A 24,835-nucleotide genomic window follows, 5' to 3' on the forward strand; every position below is an offset into this window, starting at 1 on the left:
AATTCATTTTTTCTTTAATTTTCCCCACAGAATAAAGAAGCCATAAATCAAATATTGTTATATTTAAAATTTGGGAATTTAGATGTTTAAATCTTATTTGGTAATAATCAACACAATCAATAAAAGAACCTCTTGATATTAGGGCCCCAAAAGTTTGAGATCCAAACATTTTGGATCTCAAAGTTTATTTAATTTTGGTGAGAATTAGTGTTATAATGTCTTTTTAATTTAGAAAAATCATGCAAGAACATATGACCTTTTTAAGGTTCTTTTATTTAACAATTTTTTAGAATTTTGTATTTTATTGTACAATTCTTTATGACTTACAACACTACTTTTTGACCGGCAGTCATGGAATACTTTGCCAGGTTTTTTAGTTTCCAATATTTTTTTCTTAAAACTAAATTATTTTACCTAAAACAAAAACTGTATCACTTGAAATTTAATATTTTCTTCATAAAAAAAACTTTTGAAAATTAAAATAGTCATTAAAGAAAAAACACCAAAACCATAATCTTATTTTCAACTTTAATTATTTAAAAGTATGAGATGTTACTTTTTGACTTTACAACAGTTTTCTTTTTTCTTCTAATAAGATTAATTTCATTTCTGATGAAGGTACAGTAATTTTGAATCTTATTACCAATCCTACAATGTTTGCAATCATTTTTTTTACCAAAATAGTGGGCAGTCACATGTAAATTAATTCACTACAATTTTTCCTGTGCAACTGCAAGGTGAGAGAGCTACTAAAGTTTTAGCAGAGTATGTTTTAAGTGTGGGAATGGCAGCATTGGTTTAGTAAATTAGAAATTGGACCCCTTCTTGCTACATCTATTAAATGTACATGTGTAAAATTACTCAAATCACACCATGAATACATTAACAGTATATTTAATTTGCATAATGATCAGGCCTATTATATCTGGTAATTAACTTAAAACCAAATTGCTACAAAACTAAACACAGTTGCAATATGTAACATTTTACGAATGAAATGAAAATGTAAATTAAAAAAAATTCTATACAAAGGTGGATCAATAAGCACACATGTTTGAAGACAGGTGAGGTTGCTGAGGAAAGTTAGCATTACTACAGTATACTACCATCTATCAAACTATGCAATTTACAATTTCAAACTAATTCTTAGGTTAGTTTTTATTTGGCAGCCATTTCTATTTGGTGTTTTTTAATACAATGGAAAAAGAACAATATCAATCCATAATTTGCTTATTTTACTACAGTGAATTAATAGACCGATAAAACAAGAAATTGAAACAGACATGGCAAAGAAAAAAGTGCTGTTTCATCACCACAACCTACTAGTTCACTCATCCAGAATTGTTGCAGCCAATTGCATGAATCGCACTATAAATTGCTGCTCCACCCACCGTACATGCCCAACCTGGCTCCGTATGACTTCTTTCTGTTCTCCAACATGAAACTGTAGCTTGCAGGAAAAAAATTTGCCTCAAACAAAGAGATTGTTGTTGAGACAGAAGCCTGTTTTGAAGAGTGTGACAAATCGTATTTTTTTGAGGGCTTAAAAAATGGCAGGGAAAATGGGAAAAGTGTATTCTGTTAAAAGGAGATTATGTTGAAAAAATAAAAGTTTTGTCAAAAACTTACATTTTCATTCCCAGCACAGGTTACTTGTTGATCCGCTCTTGTATTTACATTAGCAAATTTTTCATATTTTTACAAAAGATGTTTGAAGTGAGCAGTAATGCCCTTTTGTGCTCAAATGACCCTATTGATGTAAATCATTGTAGTCAATACCATTGATTTCTTGATGAATGTTTGTCTTCAGTTCATCAATACTAAGGGGATTCCCACAAATTACATGCTTCAAAGGAAAGAATCCTGGGGAACATGAAGGCCACCCTCTGCCGACGGTTTGTTCTAATGTAAAAGCCAAATGAATGCAGGTAGTGAATTGTTTGATGTATGACACACTGTTTCAACTTGTTCAAAGAATTCAGTCTTGAAAGAAGCTGTACTCTTTTCCTCAATTTGTTAACTGAACAGTAGAATTCTTTTAAAATTATATGGTACACTTCTGTACTGAAAAAATATTGATCCCACTGTGATTATCAGAAACAGCACACCATATACTAATTTTTTCACCATGAAGTGAATGCTCAAACATCCAGTGAGGATTTTCAGTCATCCAATTCCTGGTGTTGTGTAAATTAACATGCCCAGATAAATGAAACTATGCCTCATCTGATATGAAATAAGCAATGGGTCTGTCTGTCCATCAACAATATTATTGAGAAGCCAGTCACAAACAATAAGATGTTCCAGACAGTTTATTTTCTAACGTTGTCACATGATATGGTTATTAATTTAAGTCATGAAGAATCTTATGGTAAGATACACATTTTACATCACTTTGTTATGTTAACTTATGTATTGATTTTTTCAAACTAGCAGAGATTTTTCTTTATATATTGGCTACAATCTCTGTAGTCCTAATGGAAGGTGTACGCTATTCTACATAGGTGTAGACCCTGTTGTAATCAATTTTTAACCAAATTGTATATGCTATTCTTTGTTGGAATCCTGAATATTTTTTGTAAATATTAGACACATTCCTTGAAAAAATCTAGAACGTATATATTCTTCTACTGTAGCAATCCTTTAACTCAACTGAATTAAGGCATTTTAGAAAAACAAAAATATATTGCACTGAAGCACGAACAGCTTACAACTGACAACAGATGAGAGAAATAATATACACAATCAAAAATGGCACTAGTATAGCAGCAGCATTAAAGGCGATACTCAATAACTGTAATTCAAGCTACCTTGATTCAGTTTTAAGTGGTTTAACCAATATATTGTACAGGGTCATTCACAGGAACCGGATGTTTTTAAAATAATCATAAAAAATTGAATATTTACTTTAAAAAAGTTTTATTGGTACTGAAACACTTGTTAAATCAAAGTATTTGTTACTTACTCATGAACGAAAAATTATGTCCAGCAAGTGATGTCCATTTTGGGCAATACATTGTTGCAGCCTTTCACGGTAACTGGCCTCAATTCTTTGCAGCATGTCTACATCAATCTGGGTGACGTGATGACAAATTGCGATCTCTAGGTCCTCTAATGTACACGGTTTATTGTCAAACACATGCGATTTCAGAAACCCCCACAGAAAAAAATCACAACTACTCAAGTCAGGGGACCGAGGGGGCCAAGGAATGTTGCCGAATCTGGAAACGATCCGTCCCGGAAACAAGTTATGGAGAATAGCCATCGTTGCCCTTGCTGTGTGTGCTGTAGCTCCATCCTGCTGGAATAACACATTTTGAAAATCGATTCCCCAGTTTTGTAACTCAGGGATGAAAAACATATTCAACATCGTAATGTAATGATCGGCTGTTACAGTTACGGCAGCGTCATTTTCTTCAAAAAAATATGGTCCAATAACACCGACCTTTTCTATTGCACACCAGACAGTCACCTTTGGGCTATGAAGAGGTCTCTCATGAAGCTGATGCGGGTTTCTTTCTGCCCGATACTGGCAATTCTGTTTGTTGACGAAGCCATTCAGATGAAAATGGTCTTCGTCACTCATTAACAATAACAAATTTTCATTTTCTTCAAAAACGGTAAGCATTTGTCGACAAAATTGTAATCGCTGCGTGAAATTTTGCTCGTTTAACTGCTGCACGACGGCTATCTTGTAAGGATGGAAATGCAGGTATGTATGCGGAATTCGTCTTACCGTACTTGTGCTCATTTGAAGCGCTGCTCAATGTCGTTAGCTCACAAAATGCTCCCGTCGAAGCGCGACCGCACCCCCCGGGACAAGGATAACCATGCCCGTTGGCCAGTAGAAGAATCAGCCCACCTAGCTTGCCAAGAATCAAAACCTTGGTCTTCAATTTCCCGCATACGCCCGGAGGTAAGAAGGCCTGCCTTCTTTGAAATAAACCGCTGGCTACGCTCTGTAGCCGACTATAATCAAACAATTTAATCAGGAGATATTGTGAATTGATTGACAAATGGTAACTGTTTCTTTATTTTCAAGTCGCTTTTTCAAATCACCCTTGTCAGCTCTCTAGGAGGTTTTTTTTGGAATTTTAAACTTTCCTACGATTCTTAATGCTACGGAACTTTCTTGGTATCAAGATTGAAGTTTCTGTTATAGAACTTTTTTTTTAAATATTGAAATAAATAATTCTGTTACTTTTCTTTAACAAATGTTCATTATTATTGTTAATTTATAAATATTGTAATTGCAACATTATTAAGTATCTTACTTAATCCATATGTTTCATTTCCTTGTGTATGTGCAGCACGCAACTCGCTTATTAATTGTGCAGAATCATAACCAGCATTATCAGCAATAATAATAGGTAACATCTGTAATGCTCTTGCGAATGCTTCCATAGCAACAGCTTCTTTGCCGGGTGTTTGGGTAGCCTCACTCTGTACAGCACAAGCCATTAACATTTCACTACAACCTGCAAAAAGTTAAAATACATTAAACAATATTAAGAAAACTTAAAGTTAGATAATATACAGAATGATTAGTTTTAAGAGGGATTGAACCAAATCTTTTAATGTAACAAACATCAAGATGTTTTAAGTTAAACGTATATAGCTTTCATCAACTGCTGTTTTTTTTTTTTTTTTAATAATGTAATTCCAGCTGAAGTCGTAACAAACAGTTTTACAACATCGTTCAAAGTATAATCATAAAAAGTAACAAATGTGAAAAGCAACACCAGCCACACTCAGATAGTACTACACTAAGTGGCAGCAACAAAACAGTGTATCTAAACAAACTTGGTGCTCATTTCTTACATTGACACCAATCATAAAAGCATAATATCATGTTCATATCACAAACATGCATCACTATCATAAAAGTATTTTACGAAATATATTTTCTGTTAATGTAAAAATAATGCTGACCTCCTCCATAAACAACTCTTGTTTCACGTACAGTTGCTGCTAAAACACATAAAGCATCATGCAATGATCTGTCAGCTTCATCGATGATTTGCTTAGTAACACCACGTATTACAATACTGCAAGCTTCACCCAAAGGTACACCACCAAATCTCAACAAAGTATCTTCACCAATCATTATCTGAAAGAAAAAAACCCACATACAACATTTTAATTATATATTAGTATCTTCTGCATATTTAATATTCTGCTTAATTGATATTTTTTTTAATTTACGCATTCATATTACAAAACAGACATAATTCAAATTTAAAAAAAATTTGTTTAAGTAGGTGTATTTGAATGGATACATGTTTAAAAATGTACAAAATCTGTACATCTGAAAATCTTTAGAATCTAAAGTCATTCTTTAAATTTAAAATAAAACCTTATATGAATATTACTAATTATATTGCAGTATAGGTTCTTTTCATAAATTGAAAATTTGGATTATTGAATTTGTCACAGGGTAGAAATAAATCCTGGGTAGAAATGCCACAATATATCTGTTATTTCAGTAGCGACTAAAAATACAGGTAACTGTAATGCAATGAACTATAATACCAACAACGTCATGTTGCCAAGATCAAGCATATGTCTGCCTATTGAATGAAATAGTATCATTAGTCTACCATCAAGTCATCTTCAAACACCAGGGAATCAGGTGTTTAACAATATTTCTATTCCATGATCAGCAAAAAAGTAATGAGAAGGTACAGATCATGTTGAGTCACAGATACGCATATAATAGGGATGTTCAGAAAGTTCTCGGCCTGACACAGAAATGGAGCAAGTATGACAAAATGACTTTGATATATGTTAAGAATAAGATTTTAAGGTGGCATGCTATTAAGTTTCAGATGCTTGTATATAATTGCTCATTTATGGCAATCAAACAATATAAACAAGTTTTGATATTTTCTAAAAAAATGGATAAAAAATTCCACTTCAGAGGATTCTTCCTCCTTCATTTTCAACAGCAAAAAAGTTGGTTGCTGAATTTAAACACTGTTGAATATTCAAGATGATGAACACGTGGGATGCTGAAAAACCACTATGAACCAAGAACACAGTCATCATCATTCAATAAAGGCTTCGCCTTCTCGATTTAGCCACGTCACTCATCTCCACTTCTCTTTTCAAGTCATTATACAAACCAAGGCCCATCTCTTCTTTAACAATATTGATGATGGTTGCTCTCTGTCTACCTCTAGGTTTTTAACCCAAAACCTTGCCCTCAAATATATTCATCAAGAATAATGTTTTCCCTAACATTAAATTTCATTACTATTATTTATTTCTAATAATTCTAGATTTTTCTCTATTTTTTATCATACATCCATTTATAATTTTTTAAAAATTCGGCAATATTTCACAAATTCTTTAATCTATTTTTTTTAGTAATTTAAAAATGATCTAATAATTTATAAACATTATAATTAATACAGTACATATATTAATGATATCTATGCAGTAAAATTTGTTAGAAAATATAAAATAAAATGTTATCACTAAACAACATACCTCTTCAATAACATCACAATGACCTAATTTAACTTTATCTGGGAAATCAAAAGTAGAAACAATTTCACCACCAGTGACTAATGCAAGGCGTTCAATACCATCAAAATCAGCATGCTCAATAGCCATTACACCAGCATCAGCAAACAGTTGTTCAGGATAATTGTATATAAGTTGCCTACAAATGAACATTAAATAAAGTAATAATAGTAAAAAAAAAAAAAATAATTAAATTTATCAATAAATGCAATTATATGAATATCAATGAAACTAATTACTAGTAAGAAACAACAGCAATGTACCTGTTAAGAATCTTTTCCACTTTATCTTTCATCTTCTCCTTTTCAGCCACTTCTAATATAAGCAATTTTAGCCATAGAATCAACACGTACACGAGAACCAAACACCTTAATCTTATCAGTATCCATAGGTGTGTTGGCAATTAATATTTTTGCATTTTCAAAACGTTTTGGCTGATGCTGACCAACTTTCTTATCCAATAAAAATCCTAAATAAAACAAAAAAGTAGAAATAAATGACCACTGTAGCATTAGCATTATCAATTATTATTTTATATTAGTAATACACAGACATCATATTTTGAAAAAATTCAAAAATTTTGTCAAAATAAATTTCAAAAACAGAGAAAATTTAATTCATATTACATGAGTATTTAATCTAACATGATATGATATCAGAGCTACTTCATAAGGACAAAATATTATATATATCATTAAAATCATCATCATCATCAGTGTTCTACTATTAAGTAGGTCCTTACACAGCATTAGCTCGCTGTTCTTTTCTATTTTCAGCTATCCTTTTTGTATGAACATAACTTCTTTCTACCTTAATATCAAGCACTTTCCTCTTCGCTGCAAAAAGTCCCTGTCTCAGCCCCATATAATGCTATACTCCATACAAAATATTTGGCAAGTCTTTTTCTCAGATGTTTATCAAGCTACACAACAAGCAACACTTCCTATTGAAAGCTTCATTTCCCACTGTAATTCTAGTTTTTATTTCCTTTGTGTATCTCACATCATCACAGACAATGCATCCAAGATATTTAAAGAACTCCACCTGTTCAATCTCTCTCCTTCTAGGTTAACTAACATTCTTTTTTTTTCTTTATCGATCATCATAGATTTAGTTTTCTTATTACTGATTTTCATACCAAAGTCCTTACCCATTCTATCAAAGTTCTCCAGCAATCCTGCAAATGTCTTGATATTTTCTGCTAGCATACTATGTCATCAGCAAATCTACTCTTCCCACAAAAACATATACCCTTTCCTTTCTTGCACTTTCCTATGATCTCCTCAACGTAAATGTTAACAGGGTACAACAGATGAAAAACAACACACCTGTCTAACACCTCTTCCAAACTTGTCTTCTTCCCTAAGTCATTTCCTACTTGATCTTTCACTTTTTGTTCAAGGTAAATCTTTCCTTCCAGTCAACATCTTTATTTTTTATAATGGTCACTAGTTTATCCATTCTACTCTGTCGAAAAAATTTTCAAGAGCCTACAAAAACTATATATACATCTCTTCCTTTCACAATGTACCTTTCACCAACAGTTTTCAGTAATCCAATGTATCTCATGTATCCCTTCCCTCCTGAAAAGCAAACTGTTCTTCACCACCAGATTTGAAAAGTCTGCTGCATATCCTTCTGTTCAAAACCCTCAGAAGCACTTTAGTTGTATGAAACAACAAACTTTAGGATTCTGAATTCCTCACACTTGATTATATAAATATTTTTTCTCAATTGGTATCATCACAGTTGATAAGAAGTCTCTTTGCCATATTAATGGTAACTGGAACTGCAAAAACAGAATAGTAATTTATAAGAAAGTTTATGAACCACAAAGTTCCATTTTACCAATCCCCTTTTCCTTTCCCACTAGTTTGTTTCCTGAATTCTTCTCTCATTACTCTGTTTTGTTTTGAAGCTTATTCTTCATAGAAATCCCTCCTTTCACAGATTTCTTTTACTTTTTTATTGATTCCCAATTTTATGTTTAAAATTTCTATTCCTTTTTTTTTACACTTCTTTATCTTTACCAAAATCTATGCTTTCAGTTTTTTTATATAAATATAAAACATTTATTTATTTGAGAAATGAGAATATTTAAGATTTTGTCTTTAAAAATTCCTCAATTTATTCAAGGAAAAAAACAACTGACATTTTTAATCCTGTAATGATTAACTTGTGGACTTTTTTTTAATCTATTTTATTAGGAACAGAATGCTGCATTAATAGCACACCAAAGTGTTTTTTCAATGTAATTCTATAAATATATATAAATTGTTAATAAAACTGTAAAAAATTACCATCATCCAAAAATGAATCTTCTAAAGTTCCACCTTTTTTACGTATAATTTGAATAGCTGAAAGATTACCGGATCCTTTAAGGCGAAGAACAGGATCTACTGCTAATTTTGAAAAATGTTCTTTATACTGTGATAAAATTTTTGAACTTAATGTCGTACGAGCAATATTAAGTAAATCTTCACGGAAAGTTGCTTCATCACCACTAGAAAAAAATGAACTTATTTAAAATATATTTTTATGTATAAAAAAATCATATTATTGAAATTATTAACATCTTACTTTAGCTCATTTAGATACAATTTTTTTCTGTTAACGGTGACCTTATGCCACAATTTTTTTTCATCAGTATCACCATGAGGCACCAATAGTCAATATTTCATTGATAAAAATATATCCAAGGAGTAAATTCTGAACTGGAAATACTTTTCTCATTATAAAGTAAATTTCTTAAATATATAAGGGAAAACTGTAAAAGTACATTAAACAAATAACTACTTATAAAAAAAAATCTTTTCTAATAGGAAAATTATATGAAAGCAAGCTTTAAATTTTACTTCCATAACAAAGAAACTTACATTACACTAAACCTTAATAATAATCAATTTAGAAAGTTACATAATTCAATCAACATAAACAGTATTATGAAAAAAACCATTTGTACAAAGAGAATGCAGCATATATGAAGTTAAATTTGATATCAACTAAAGGAAAAATAATTTAGACAACACTTTTTACTTCCTAATACGTTTAGCATATGACCTGTTGTAACAGTTTTTAAATTAAGTGAACCTTAACCTTTATTGACCTGTGTAATTAATTCCTTTTGTGATTCTGATGTAAATTTTGACTATGTTAACTAAGGACTAAGGATAATATTTTTAAATCTCAATAATTCAAAGATCCTTTTTTATTAAAAAATAAATTTTAATACCAATATTGTTATTTTTTTAAGGTATTTTTAACAATTGTTTCTTCGGTCATCATTACTTATAAAATTTATTGCTCATTTCCTAATAATACAACAAATATGACTCGCAGTTCAAAATATTTTGAAAATTCAACAAAACTGGTGAAAAAACTAAGAGTAAATCAACAATTCATATTCTCACATTCTAGTCAGTCTTAGTTCATGTTCATTAGCAGTCTCTTAACTTAATTTATCTGAATTTCTTATTTCTATCAAAATGTAGTGAAATAATGCTTGATATTCCTAGATTCCAGAGAGCCTTACTTGAACTTGATACAAGTCTCTTCATATCAGTTCTCAGTACTCCTTTTTTTATCGTCACAAAACTTTTGTGACACTAAGAACACAGTTTTGTCACACAGTTTTTACACGTCTAACCAAATTTTATATAAAAACAAAATTAAATATGCAAACTATGCAATAAACTTTAAAGATGTAAAAAAATTCTACCAAAATACTTTTATCACTCTAAATTTTGACTCCTAAATTAAGGGAGCAATACAATGTTGGTATTGTTTGTTTTTAATTGAGAGCTGACATCAATAAGTCAAAATTTAGGTAATTAAAAAACTATTATTTTTTTCATTTCGATGCATGTAATCTATTTTACTTTTTAAGAAGAATTATTTACATCCTATTACGTTTTTTAAAATTCTATCCAGCATGAGTAACAGCTAAAAATATAGGTTTCATTACGAGGAATTTGGCCCACTGATTATTGTTTCAAATTAAGAAGAAATAGACTGCTATGATTTCATCATATAGAATCACTGATTAGTTAAAATACTGAAAGTTCATTAAAACAATTTACATCAGTCATGCTTATTCCTGTATAAGCAATAAAACATTATAAAATTGAAGTAATAAACAAAATCACTGAAGCAGAAACTCCTTTGTAATAGTTTAATAAGGAACTAAAATATAAAATACATCTTTTGAAATTATTATTTACAAATGTAGAAATTACTGTAAAATCAGGAAGAGGAAGATCATTGGGTGATAAATGAATTTTATTAAATGAGCAATACCTAAAAAATAGTTTATCTACTTCTGATAAATGAAACAGCAAAGTAAACAGACTTTTTTTCCAAATTTAACTCTTGGGAACTGTGTGGCTAATTTTATACAGAAAAATAATACTTTAAAATATGACACACTGTTTAACGTTGAGCCCCATGGCTGTTAAGACAGTTATAACAGGGGCTGTCGGCACCATCTAGCAGTCTATGCATAAGTAATATGGAATGCATTTTACTTATGCTAGCCTTTCAGTTCAGCTGTTAAGATTTATGTGGTGTGCAAGTTAAATACTTAGTGCTATAAAATTGCTTGTGGTCCCCAGGTTTTTTCATTATTTTCGTAATGACCAATTGTGAAATTCTGGATTTGTCTCTGTCAAAAGAGACAACAATTTAATGTTAAAAACAAATTATCCGCAGACGAACTAAAATATATTTTGGAAAATGAGAGCAGTAACAGTGAATTTAGTGTCGAAAGTGAATATAAATATTTAGATGACAGTGATGTCACATCATATAGTGAAAATGATGTGAAGATAAAAGAAAATCTTACTGACACTTAACTGTGCAAACTGTACACAATGAAACTGAAAATGACTTGGTAACTGAAAATGGTAACTTGGAATTAACGAAATTGGTAACTTGGTTGAAACTGAAAATGATTTGGTATTAAAATAGACTTGAAATTTTCAGGGTACCTTAGAACCCTGATATTACTTAGATATTTAAGTGGGCATGCACTAAGAAAGGATTTTGCAAAATTTTGATTTTAAGGGTTCAAACTGATAAAAAAAACATGTTTTTTTTAATAACAGCGCTATATCTGTTGGTCGTAAAAGCAACATACGCTATACCAAATATTTTACGATTCCATTGCAATGTTTCTGATATTTATGTTCGCTATAGACTAAAAAACTACTGGACTGATTTACACACGAGGAAGAAGGGAGAAAGGGAAAAATCAAAAAATGTATAAAGGAAGAGGGTAAAAAGGGAAGAAGGAAAAAATTGAAAAAAGGGGAAAATGAGGAAAAGGAAATGGAAAAAAGAAGAGGAAGGATGAAAGGGAAATGGGTGGAAAGGAAGGAGAAAGGGAAGTAAGCGGGAGAAGGAAAGGGAAACAAGAGAAAATGGAAAGGGAGAGCAAAGCAAGGCATGACCCTCTGATTTGTGACAGCAAGCGCAAGTAACCATAGAGCACGTGTGAAGTCGTGATGGGGATGCTAGATTTGGGCTTGTAATAAATTTTTTGTTTATCTTTATTGGACTTTTATATTGAACTATTTTAATTCATTCATAAAATGTATTGGTCTAACAAATATTGTTCAATTCTCTTATCTTCCTTTTTTTGTTTTCCTTTATTTAAGTTTTGGGCAACAATTCATTGTTTATCGTATAATCCTTCAGTATTTTTCCTTAAAAATTTTTATTTACAGTTTTATCAGGATTTAATGAAAATCTGAATATGATATGTTGAATAAATATTTTTTTATTTATAAAAAAATAAGTTTGCTATTATTAAAAAAGCATTGCGAGTGAAGCTACATCTATATTGTAGGCAAAGTCACAATGGGGTATGCTAGCAATATTCATAATAAAGTAAATTACATTACACATAAACTAACATCGACTACTTCAAAACCATTAAATCCAGTCAGCACCAAATGGTGTGTGTGGCCCTATGGAACAGACATTCTCATTCAGGAGGCCAATGGCACTGAACACACTTATGGCTTTTTGTATGATACAATGTACAAATGTTAATAAACCACCTCCTGTTTTATCCACATTATTACTATTAAAAAAATTAAAAATCTGGTTTGTCAGATCAAGTGGCACTCAACATCTCATCCTATAACAGAGTTATCTAGATAAATTTAAACCTAACAACAATTTTCAGGTCTAAAGAAAAGTTGGTAAAATATCACTGTTACGCACGCACAATTCAATAACCATGGGTTTTGAGTTTAAAATAACACTGGTACACACATATTAAATTTTTACAGCAATTCTAAAAAAAAAAGGTGGCAAAGTATTGCATGACTTCTGGCTACGTCGGTCAAGCCATGATCAACCAAATAAAATTTAAGCATGACAAAATTCCCAAATTTTAAATAAAAAATTGTTGAATTTAGGGGTTCCTTACTCTATGAGGAAAACTAAGGAAAAATTAATTTATAAAGACATGATTCCTAACAAAAAAAAATTAATTTAAAAGAATTGATTAAAATTATTGAGAAAAAAGTATAACTTTTATGAAAGTAAAAAAAAAATATTTTATGAAAGAAAAATTACTTCTACTAATTTTGGGTCCAAAATATAATGTAGGTGCCAATGTTACTTTAAGTGATGAAGAAAAATATGCAAAATCTTTTTAATAATAAAAATACATTAAAAGGGGCCAAACAACAAAAAACAAATATATATTTTTTTAGACATGAAGAAGAAAATAAAAAAAAACATAAATTTTCTATAAATATTCATATAGGTTAAAGTTAACAAATTTGCTTAAGTAGAGTTTATTCTCTACATCTAGCATCTGCTTCAATAAAGGCTAAACTAAGAAAAACAAAATTTTTTAAAACATTTTTCTGCCTTTTTGGTTTTGGTTCTATAATTTAAGACTTGTAGACATTTCTCGATAGTTTTACAGAAGAGAATAAACTTTCAAATAAAGATTTTGAAAAATATTTAAACTGAAGGGGGATAGAGTAAAAGATCAACAACTAAAAATTTTTAAAATATTTCAAATTTAAGAGGTGAGGATTGACTTTTTTGAAAAAATCCTTTTTGGATAATAAAAGTTTCTCTAAAATGTCTGAAAAGAGCAAAATTGGTTTTTTTCACAATATCCTCCACCCACTAATGAAATTTGAAAAAATTAATATGATCAATATCCCATATACAGAAATATTTGAGCTAAATTTGAAGAAAATCGGTTGGGTCAATCCTGAGATATAAAATTTGACCTTATACAACATACATATACATGGTGTTTTGGTCTAAATGAACTAGCTGGACCACAAAATGTAGACATTTGCCAAAAAACCAGGTACCCCAAGAAAGGAGTATTATTCACCAGGGAAGTAATATTTTGAAGTATGTCATACTAATTTAAACATTTGTAGAAGACAATTCACCGCATTTGTAATAAATTAATTTCATCCCTAATAATTTCATATATGCATCTTAATAAAAAAATAATTATATGATAAAATGGACTGTATCGAATTGCATCACAGAGAGGCTCTTTTAAAGTATAGTTTTTTTTCAATAGATATTGTTTACTGTGAATTATTATTAGTATACTGTATTGACTTTCTGATTTATCGGGTGTTTTGTTTTTTGTACTATTGTATTTTTATGAGTACATCTTTTATTAATTTTATTTTTTTGAAGTTATTCTTCTTTTGGCGCGTTAGAAGAAACTGATCCTTGTATTTTCAGCAAGTTGTGCGTGCCGATGTAACACACCATGAAGATTGCACAAGACCAAGTGGATCAGTTTGCATGCACATGCATGTAGTGTCTAATTCAGTCAGTTGTTCAATGCAATTAAGTGATTAGCAAGTGTTGTAAATATAACAGATACCGAGTTGTAATAAACATATATTTAAAACACGGATTTCTGAAGACGGATATTTTAAACTGTGAATACTGTTGTTCATATTCATAAAACTTTATTCATATTGCAGCATATATATATAATTTTTTTGTGAAAATTGTATTATCAAGCTCTGAGGTTATATTTATGTAAGTATTATTTTTATGAGCAAAATTATATTTTTTAATGACAGAAAATAATAGCACACATCAGATAAATTCTTGATTTTGCATAAATAATTTTAAATTTACCAAAAACAAAATTTTTGAAAAAAATACACTACTATAAAATAAAACTACATGTATCATATTTTTCATATCATAAGCCACTGATAAACCTTGTTCCTAATCAATCGTCATCCGAAGAATTAATGGAACTAAACTAATCAAAATAAATTCGATGAGCTTTGTTTTATATGACAACGAATACTTCAATAATTTTTAAACTGTATAAAATAAATATTATTTTATTTAATTTAAGTGTTATTTATTCAAACTTTTATTCATGGTATATAATGTCTTCTATCGATCGTTTGACTCTGTTCAAATTTGTTTGAATGTATAAAAAATTTTTTTTATTCATGCCAAAGAAATATAACTTCTTACGTGCATATATAAGTACACACAATATTTTTTTTTAACTTTAATTATATTATATAACAGTATATTCTTAACGTAAATTTTTGTAACTCATACCAGCGCTCAGTTTTTACTTTGCAGGTATTATTTCTTGTATTCTAATATTATGTGTGTTTCTATGTATTTAAAAAGAGGAAATAAAATTGAATTGAATTTAAGTAAAAGGAAGTGATTTGGGTTCTAAACCTAGAAGAAACAATATGCCTGGTTGTAATTATGCTATCTGTAAATGAAAGAAATAAATGATTTTAATAATTGTACCAACTAAAAAATACTTAGTAATATACTAGAACCTGTCTTTATAAAGGTAAAATCTACCTACGTAAACATATAAACAAACATCACTTACCTGTGATCTAATGAAGCATTCATCAAGGCATTTCGGGCAACTTCAGTAGCACGTCTCCAACCAGCAATTATGGTCTGTGGATGAATTTTTTGATCAATAAGTTTTTCGGCTTCTTGAAGAAGTTCAGCAGCTATTCAAGGGAAAAAACATATTACAGAAAAATACTCCACACACACAATTTTGTTCAATGTGAGCACAACTTTTGTTACACAGCATACATCCATTCAACACAAGAGTTCATCTTGTTTTTCAACAGCAAGTCTGGAATTAACAAATGCACAAATGTTTCATTCCTAGCCTCAAAATGGGTAGATCAGTACATACACAAGATCCTTTATAAAACACCAAAGGAAAAAAATCACGGAGTCAAATTGGATGACCTTGGAGACCGCCGCAAACTCTGTCATCATATCCATGCCAAGCAATCCAGCAGCAAGGAAAACATCATTCAACCAATCCCATGCACGGTTATGCCAGTGAGGATGCGTACAATCCTGTTGCAAATGAAATTCTCTGATCCATCTTATAACCGAGGAAAGAGCTATATATACAGAATTTCCAAATAAGCAATTTCTATTACTCTTGCTTCAGCAAAAAAGAAAAGCCCATAAATTTGCATTGGAACATTGAACCTAAAACAATTAATTTTAGAAAATCCCTTGAATATTGTAAGAGTTCACATGGATTTTCTGACCCCCAGATATTGACATTATACGAGTTAACTTTTTCACTAAGATGAAATACTGATTCATTACTATACACAATATGATCAAGAAAGTCGTAATTTCATGCTGCAACACTTTTATTGTGAAGATAGCATGCACAGCATAGATGGTGGGCTTCAAAGCCTTTAATAACTGTAAACTGTCCAGGATGTAAGTTGAACTGTAACTACAGGTTTAAATTTCACAACCCTGTAAAATACAAACGGCTTTCTGTTCAGGAGTCACATCTTTGCTAGTGGGACAGTCAAGTGTAAAAATAGGGAATCAATCTATGGCCATGCATGTAACTAAAACTGTCTCTTTTGGTTTGATTCAAACCTTAAATTAACACTTCATTCGAATGTATAACAATTTAAACCCTGATACTCCTTTTTAGTACACCCAATAAACAGTTACAGAAAATCCCATTATTGTGATAAACCTCATTAAGTATAATGATATTCTGTAAAAACAACAAACTCCTTTAAAACAATGTAATTAATCGGACCCATATTATGTATTTATTTCACTAAAAAGAATTTCAAGCCATGTAAAGTGAAATAGTTGACATGTAGATTAAGTAAATGAAATTATCTTTTATTCACATCGGCACTTTGTGTTTTAAAATTTGTAAGTATGATTGGTACCTAAATACCATTAAAGTATAATAAATATGTACCACAAATAAGACAGAATATCAGTGAATCTTGGAGCAAAATATGTACTCAACCTCTTCTGTGACTTCAAACATAGAAGTTACAGAAGTTGATTGAATTTTTATGCAGGTAATCAACCACCAAGTTTCCTTTCGATTGAGAGTAATTTTAAATATAATTTTTTTACATTAATCTTGGTTTTAATTACATGAAAATGATACTATAAAATTCTGTCCAGCTCTCTTAACAGCTAGTGTTTTGTTTATGTTAAGTGGACTGTAAATAAAACAAATACCGATTTGAATTAAAAATTGATATACTGATATATTAACATGTTCATTATTTTATTTAATCTGTATTACATTGTTGAAAAAAAATACATAATTTAATGCATATACATGTCTACTGTATGATGTGTAAATTTTGACCGAACGATATGAGTCTTCAAATGATAGATTGAGACTTGCTAGACAAGATGAGACTGGACAAGGAGAGACTGGCAGATTCTAGTATTGAGCTGGCTTATATAGTGTAGATGGGGCAGAGTTAATTGCCAGCAGCTGTGTCTCAACATTTTGCCCGCCATAAGTTAACACATCTTACGATAATGTAATAAGATTGAATCCAACAAGCTTGGTGACTAGGCCATATCATATGGTTGCATGTTACGCACTAATAATTAATAAACAATAAACATATATTTAATAAAATACAAACAAATTATGTTGAAAAGAAGGAAAAACTAATATTTAACATCACATTGTGCCAGACAGCAGTGCTGTCTGAACAAGTAGTGTGAACTGTACTCAACCATGAATACACAAATATCAAAAATCATAAAAGAAATTCAAATTAAAAAATTGCAATTTTATAACACCAAATCAAAATTATATATCCAAGGCCATCTGTAATAGTAGTGGGATACCAATTGGTCAAAACTTGGCAATAAAACATGACAGGGACATGAAGTTTAAGTTAAAAGGAGGAGAAACTATCTCAGTTTTCAATATGGAAATAAGTTTTGGTACCAGCACACAATGTTGTGTTACAAGGTCAATGGCCACGAACTATGCTTTACCAGATATAAAATTCAGGTTTATATAAATTTATCCACAGGATAAAATTAAACTATTTTTAAAATATGCAAAATTGAACCTCAAAATGTCATTATAGAACATCAACATGATAGCAGAAAGTTAATGTGTGATGCGCAGTTGAATGAATGAGACACTGTTCATTTTGTTTTTGTTAAAAACTATAACAGAAAGCAAGAAACTTTCTGGATATTTCAGAAGAGTATGCAGTGCTCTAAATGCCAGAGAATTTCATTCTCCAGTTAGATGAAGCTCCTCCACATTTTGTCACATTCATGTGGAATTATCTTAAACATTTCCTCAGCAAAGTCTCTAGATCTTATCCCTTTGAATTTCTATTTATGGAGTTATGCAAAACAAGAGCGGTTCTTTATTCCAATAAAAAAAAAGTGCACCATTTAAAAGAAGGAATCACCAGAGCTATTTTAATGTCAACCAGTTCTCTGCCTTGTATACCAAGAAGTTGAAAATGATCTTGATGTCTGCAAGGCAACTACTGGAGTTCATATCCAGATCTAATAAACAGATAAGGTTCTTGGAGAGTTTAACATATTTTGACATATACTTCATGTTTCTGTCATAATTTGTTGCAATACTACCACTGTTTGAAACTCCGTCATTATTTGACTCACATGCTATGATCAAAATATTCTAATTAAATTATTATTATAAGTAATATTACAAAATTTTTTTAAAAAGTTGCTTAATACTTTTTAGTCATACTTTAATCAAATTATCATACATTGCATTAATCAGTAGGTTAATTTGGATTTCAAAACATAACATCATTTTGCAGATTTTGCAACTTTACACCCACACTGTTAATTTACTCCGGTAAAGGGTGATTGCAAAAGTAATGGTGGAATATTGTTTTGTCACCACCACTTACTATTAGTAATTGTGCTAAACTTCATCAATCGGCAATGTCAGAAGTATATTAAATTAAGAATGCAAGATTTGAGGACAAACATGAAAAAAAGCCATTATGAGTTAAAGAAAAGCAACATTTTTGGTAACATATTAATATAATATATGATATCTCATTTCAGAATATTATGTTAGTACCAATGATGTCATACCATCCTAACATTAAGAACTAAATCTGTAACAGAATAAATTAACTCAGTTTATCTACACGAGTAATTTTCAATAAACATAAGCCAATTTTGGAATATAATATTATAGGCTAAGAAATGTTAGTATTAATGGTTGAAGAATCTGAGGTATATGAAAAAGAAAATTATTAATAAAATGTTCTTAACTATACAATTTGTTTAATCATTTATTATTTAGCCTATCATTTAACAATATTCAATGGAAAATGTTAGTTTGAACACCACTGTTGAGAACTGTAAACAGAATTTTTTTGAATGTTTAATAAAAAAGTATTTGACACTTTCAGATACTAGAATACAATATAACACACTAAATGTTTTAAATAAAATTTTTATCATTCCACGCATTTGATACAGCTAAAATCCTGCAAATGTTAAAAAATTATAAAATGGTGTAGATGAATAAGGCAAAATTCTGAAAAAAATAATGCACACATAAATGGAATAATCTAAATTTCATAGCAATTTATATGACACTTGTAAATTACCTGCAAGTAGCAAAAAATTCTGACTAAAATGAGTTATTAGAAATGAAAAAAGGAATTCCGATTAAAAAAAAATCCAAGGTGGACAACAAACATTACACAATTACCAAAACATGATTTATGAAAGCTAATGTAGGTTGTCTTAATTCCATTACATTTTTCTACTAACTGCTTTTGATAAAGTAATAAATTCTGAAAATGTAATTTTTTACAACAGATCATTAAATTAGAGTAATACTTTTTAATAAATGGGTTCTTATTTGTTATCTGCCTGCCATGTACTTATGGGTTAGGTTGCATAACGTACTAAAAACTGGTTCCAAAATTCCAGATTACCTTTCTTAAGTGAAGTATATTTTATTTATTTGTGGGAGCAAGAAACATCATTGATTACATGGTGTAAATGGGAACTGGATATGTCAGATGAAATGACAGCTGACTAGATTAACTATTTACGTGAAATATGCATGGATGTTCTCTTACAAAAGGATGATCGAAAGATTGGTATTGTTGGAAAACCATTGAATTGGACGAAGTCATGTTTAAAAGGCGCAAAAATAATGCCAGGCGAATTTTGTCATAACAATGGATTTATGGCGGTACATGTAAAGAAACCAAGGAATGCTTTCTCGTTTGCGTTCCCGATTGTTCATTTTCAATGTTGATGAAAGAAATTAAAAGTATGTGATGGAAGGATCAACATTGTACACAGACTTGTGAAGGGCATATATAACATATAAAATCGAAGATGCAGAATTCAAGCACTTACAAGTGAACAGCCGTCTTAACTTCATCGATCTAACTACACGCAGGGCTCCATAAAATAGCAGAACTAGCAGCACAAAGGCACAGACCACCATTATATCTGGAGTCATACTTAGCGGAGTTCATGTGGAGCAAAGTGTTCATGAAAACTATGCATTTGACGTTATAATTGAGGGGATTAAGAGCATTGGCCACCTGCAAAAAACTTGTGAGGTAAGTTGCAATGAATTGTAGTAGACTAGCAAGTGGTTTGGTTAAAACATTCACTTAAACGATTGTACGTGGCAGGCAGATAACCAGTAAGTACCAATAAATGTCATTTTTTAACAGATATTAGAAAACAATTTTCTTTAATTAAAATCAAAAAATTCACTGCAAGTTAATTTTTTTTAATTAATAGTTTCCGAGCTCAACGAACTTTTCTTGAAAATAAATTAATAAACATTAAAAAAAAAATCATGAAATATTAAATGAATTAAGCAAATAAATTAATAAAAATTTACAAACCCAACACAGTAACAGAAGTTGTTCCATCACCAACTTCATCATCCTGAACTCTAGAAATATCAACTAAAACCTTAGCTGCAGGATTATCCACTCCAATATTTTTTAAAATGGTTGCTCCATCATTTGTAACTTCAACCTGACCTTCATTGCGTCCTGATGATACTAGTATTTTATCCATTCCTTTAGGCCCTAGAGTGCTTTTAACTAAATCACCAACAGCAATTGCTCCAATAAATGAAGATATCCGAGCTGTTTCAGCTTTCTCCTCAGCTGCTTCATTTTTTTATATTCTCACAGGATTTAATGACACCTAAAAAATAAATAAAATCAGATACCTGAAATAATAATAAAGACTTATACACTGAAAACTAAATGAAACTTAATCATTCTATATACTCAAAATACAGAGTAGGCATTTACAACCATCAAATACAAAAAACAGAATCTGCTACCATACCTGGGAATGACATAAAAGATCATTCAAGACTATAATCAATCTTCTGTGACAGCGTAAATGTGCAATTTATACTGCTAAGGAGGATATTAGATACAGATATTATATATATATATATATAAAATGAAAATAGCGTCATTATATTTCACACGTATTTATATCATTTCTTAAAACTGATTATAAATGAGTGTCATAACAATGACAGCGGATTAGCCAATTAATATTCTCTTTACTTTAAGAAAATCTCAAATTTTAGAACCACCCCGAATCATAAAAAAAACGTCCTGCAGGTACATTAACTTCAAAATAAAACCGAATGAAGAAATGAACCATTTAGTACGAAATCATGAAAAATATTTATAAAAAACCATACTACTCACTCAATAATTAACTACCTTTGATTTTTACAACTGAACCGACTATACATTCACAAAGGAAAAACAAACTTATGTTTTAAAACAAAACATGTGTACTATTACAAATTTCTAAGTTTAGTTTACAGTTACAAGCATGTGAACCATCCGGTTTATCATGTTCGTCGTAAGTGCATTAAATAAGTAATTATAATGATTAAAAGATGCATATAATTTTATTTAAAAGGGATGAATATAAAATGATTCAACTTAAGCTTACCATTCTGAAATTATTTATACAATAAACGATGTAACGATTTCAATATAACCTCACAGCTCGAGAAACTCAACTCTGGTGAACGGAAAGCAGGTTATCCACCCACATAAAGCAATGACAAATACTATGCCGCTGAAGTTATTAGTAAAGTAATTTATTATAATGCCAAAAATCACATTTTTAATCTATAATTACTTCTGAAGAAATGATATAAAATATCTATGACCATATGAATTTTGTTAGTTTCAATGAACGTATTTTTTAATATATTTTTAATTTTCTAAAAATGTTGCACAGCCAAACTTAATTTATATCATTCGTTTTTATAGATAGTCGACATTGCTTATGTTGATTAGAAAAGAAACATTTCGGATAACCGTTGACATACTCTACGTACTTCATGTACTTAGGTATAAGCTTAGTTTCCTCTAGGTTGCGCGGGTGCGCGACCGCGCAATATTTTTAGAGACACTGTTATTAATATTCACACAGAAATTTATTTTCCGCGCACCTACAATCAGCTATAGTAAATATTTAAGGTATACTCAATAACACGTTTCGTGTATAAATAATATGCGAGTTCTCATGTGTGTAACATTCAGTTTTGTAGCTGATTTTCGTATTTGCGAGTATATGTTGTTCATTAAATTGAGTGTTTTTTTATTAAATTAGTGTGTTTACAAAGTGTTTCGTTTTAAAATACATTAGTTATTGTATTATATTAACAATGCCTCAAAGTTGCATTAATCATTCAAATAATTTTTACTACCTCTGGTAAGTTAACATTCTAGTCTCAGAAAAGAAATATAACTCCATCGATAAAAATGTCATACAAACTGTATTTTGAATTAAATTAGGTGATCAGTACAAATCAGTTGGGATCCTTATAATTACTGTGCTTCTTGTGTAACATTGCTGACTAGTTGGCTAAATAGATCTTGTCACATGCCATTTGCAATTCCAAAAGTTTGGAGAGACCAAAGAATCAAACCACAAACAGTTATTTATGTGTAATAAAGATATCTGGGATAACTGATAAAAAGGTGTACTGTTAAATACCCTGATATTCCCTCTGCCATGCAGCCAGTGCCACATAGCCAAGAGATTCCAATTCCAGTACCACCAGAAACACAGATCTTAGATGAAGATGCCAAATTTTGTGCTGACTTTCCAACGTAAAAGATGCCATCCTTTCAATACTGAAAGGATTCATCAGCAATTTTCAGGGCTTTCATCCGACTCATACCTATTGAAGTCGCGTATCCTAACTGACGAACATTACTTAAATGAACTGCAAGATTTTCTTCAAGATATTTCCGCCAAAATGTTTTCTTGTTTTTATTAGTTACGAGACATTAGTTTTCTTACTTTTGCTACTCACGAATGCAGGTTCTGCCTGTAGAACAATTTCCGTGCTTATTTGCATAAGCAATAACACGTAAATCTTCTGCTACAGTGAATGAGTATAGTCTACCCCTTTTCTTACACTTCCTGTAATCTTACTTTACTGAATCATTCAAGTACTGAACGATCGTTTTCCCAGTGAAAACCGATCGTAAAATGATCAATAAAAATAGCTTACGAGGTGCGTGAGAAAAGTAATGAGATTGTCAACACTGCGAGCGATCTGGCAACGTTGTGTCTATCGGTTTGTTCATCCTTTCCACATGCTCATTACGAGTTTCAACTCCGCTAACACGTTGTTTTTGACAGCGCCATCAGTGAAGTTGTGTTTTTGTGTGTTACGAAAATGGAGCATCGGAATTTAAAGCGACCTTGTGTAATCAAGTTTTGTGTTAAACTTGGGGAATCCGCGAGTGTGACCTTCGAAAAGTTGAAACAGACCTACGGGGAACATTGCTTATCAAGAGCGCAAGTTTTCCGCTGGCACAAATCATTTTTGAAAGGCCGAGAACACGTTGAAGACCAACCTCGCTCAGGGAGACCTTCAGCTTCAAAATCTGACGAAAACGTTGAGCGTTCTTGTGAGATCAGACCGTCGTTTAACAATAAGGATGATGAGAGTTAAATTTAAACACTTTTACCGTACATCAAATTTTGACATGCGAAATTGGTGCCGAAAAAACTCACAACGGAACAGGGCAATAGAAGAAACGTGTGCGTTGATCTTCTTGAGAGGAACAAGAATTCTTCAATTCTGTGATCGATCACAAGTGATGAATCCTGGATATTTGAGTACGATCTTGAAACAAAGCGAAGAATGGCACACTCTGTCATCTCCTCGACCGAAAAAATGTCGAAAGAGCAAATCAAAGATCAAAACCATGCAGATTTGCTTTTTTGACAGTAGGGGTATCGTGCATAAAGAATTTGTTCCTCCAGGACAAAATGTTAACCAAGTGATTTACAAAGGTGTCCTTGAAAGGCTCAGGAAAAGAGAGATTCGCGTGAGACCAGAATTACAGAGTGGATGCATTATGACAATGCCCCTGTTACACGGCCATTTCCATTTCCAGGAATTTTTGACCTCAAAACGCATTCCTACGGTTCCTCAACCCCCCCCCCCCCCTATTCACCTAATTTGAGTCCTTGTGACTTTTTTCTTTTCCCAAAATTGAAACGTGTCTTAAAAGGACGTCATTTTGGAACTCTGGAGAATATTCAAAAGACTGTGACCGACCAGTTGAAGCCTTCCAGCGCTGCTACTAGGAGTGGGAACAACGACTCCGCCGGTGCATAGTTGCCCAAGGGAACTACTTTGAAGGGGATAATATTGTTGTTTGAAAAAAAATAACTTTGGTAAGTTCTCGCACACCTCGTAACCGTATTTCATATTGGTAGCGATGATGGGTTAAATACAATTTACCGGTCTTAAATTGTGGAATCGACAGATGCGTAATTCCCGTAGAACCAACGGACGCGTTAAGCGCTACAGATTTTTCATCTAATTAAGCTATCTTTGCAGGAAGTTTGTCAGTCGTTGCAGTATCTTCTTCCAAAATGGCAAATCTCTTATTCTATCATTCTATTCCAAATCATTCCTTACCATCCCAATAAA

At 31.0% G+C, this 24,835-nt stretch overlaps 1 pseudogene; it reads right to left on the reverse strand.

The window, feature by feature from the left end:
* The window catches only part of LOC142330945 (T-complex protein 1 subunit beta-like), a 53,444-nt pseudogene that overhangs the window by 22,965 nt on the left and 5,644 nt on the right, over nucleotides 1-24,835 (reverse strand).

This window comes from Lycorma delicatula, chromosome 10 (assembly GCF_047948215.1).
Source record: "Lycorma delicatula isolate Av1 chromosome 10, ASM4794821v1, whole genome shotgun sequence".
NCBI classification, from domain to species: domain Eukaryota; kingdom Metazoa; phylum Arthropoda; class Insecta; order Hemiptera; family Fulgoridae; genus Lycorma; species Lycorma delicatula.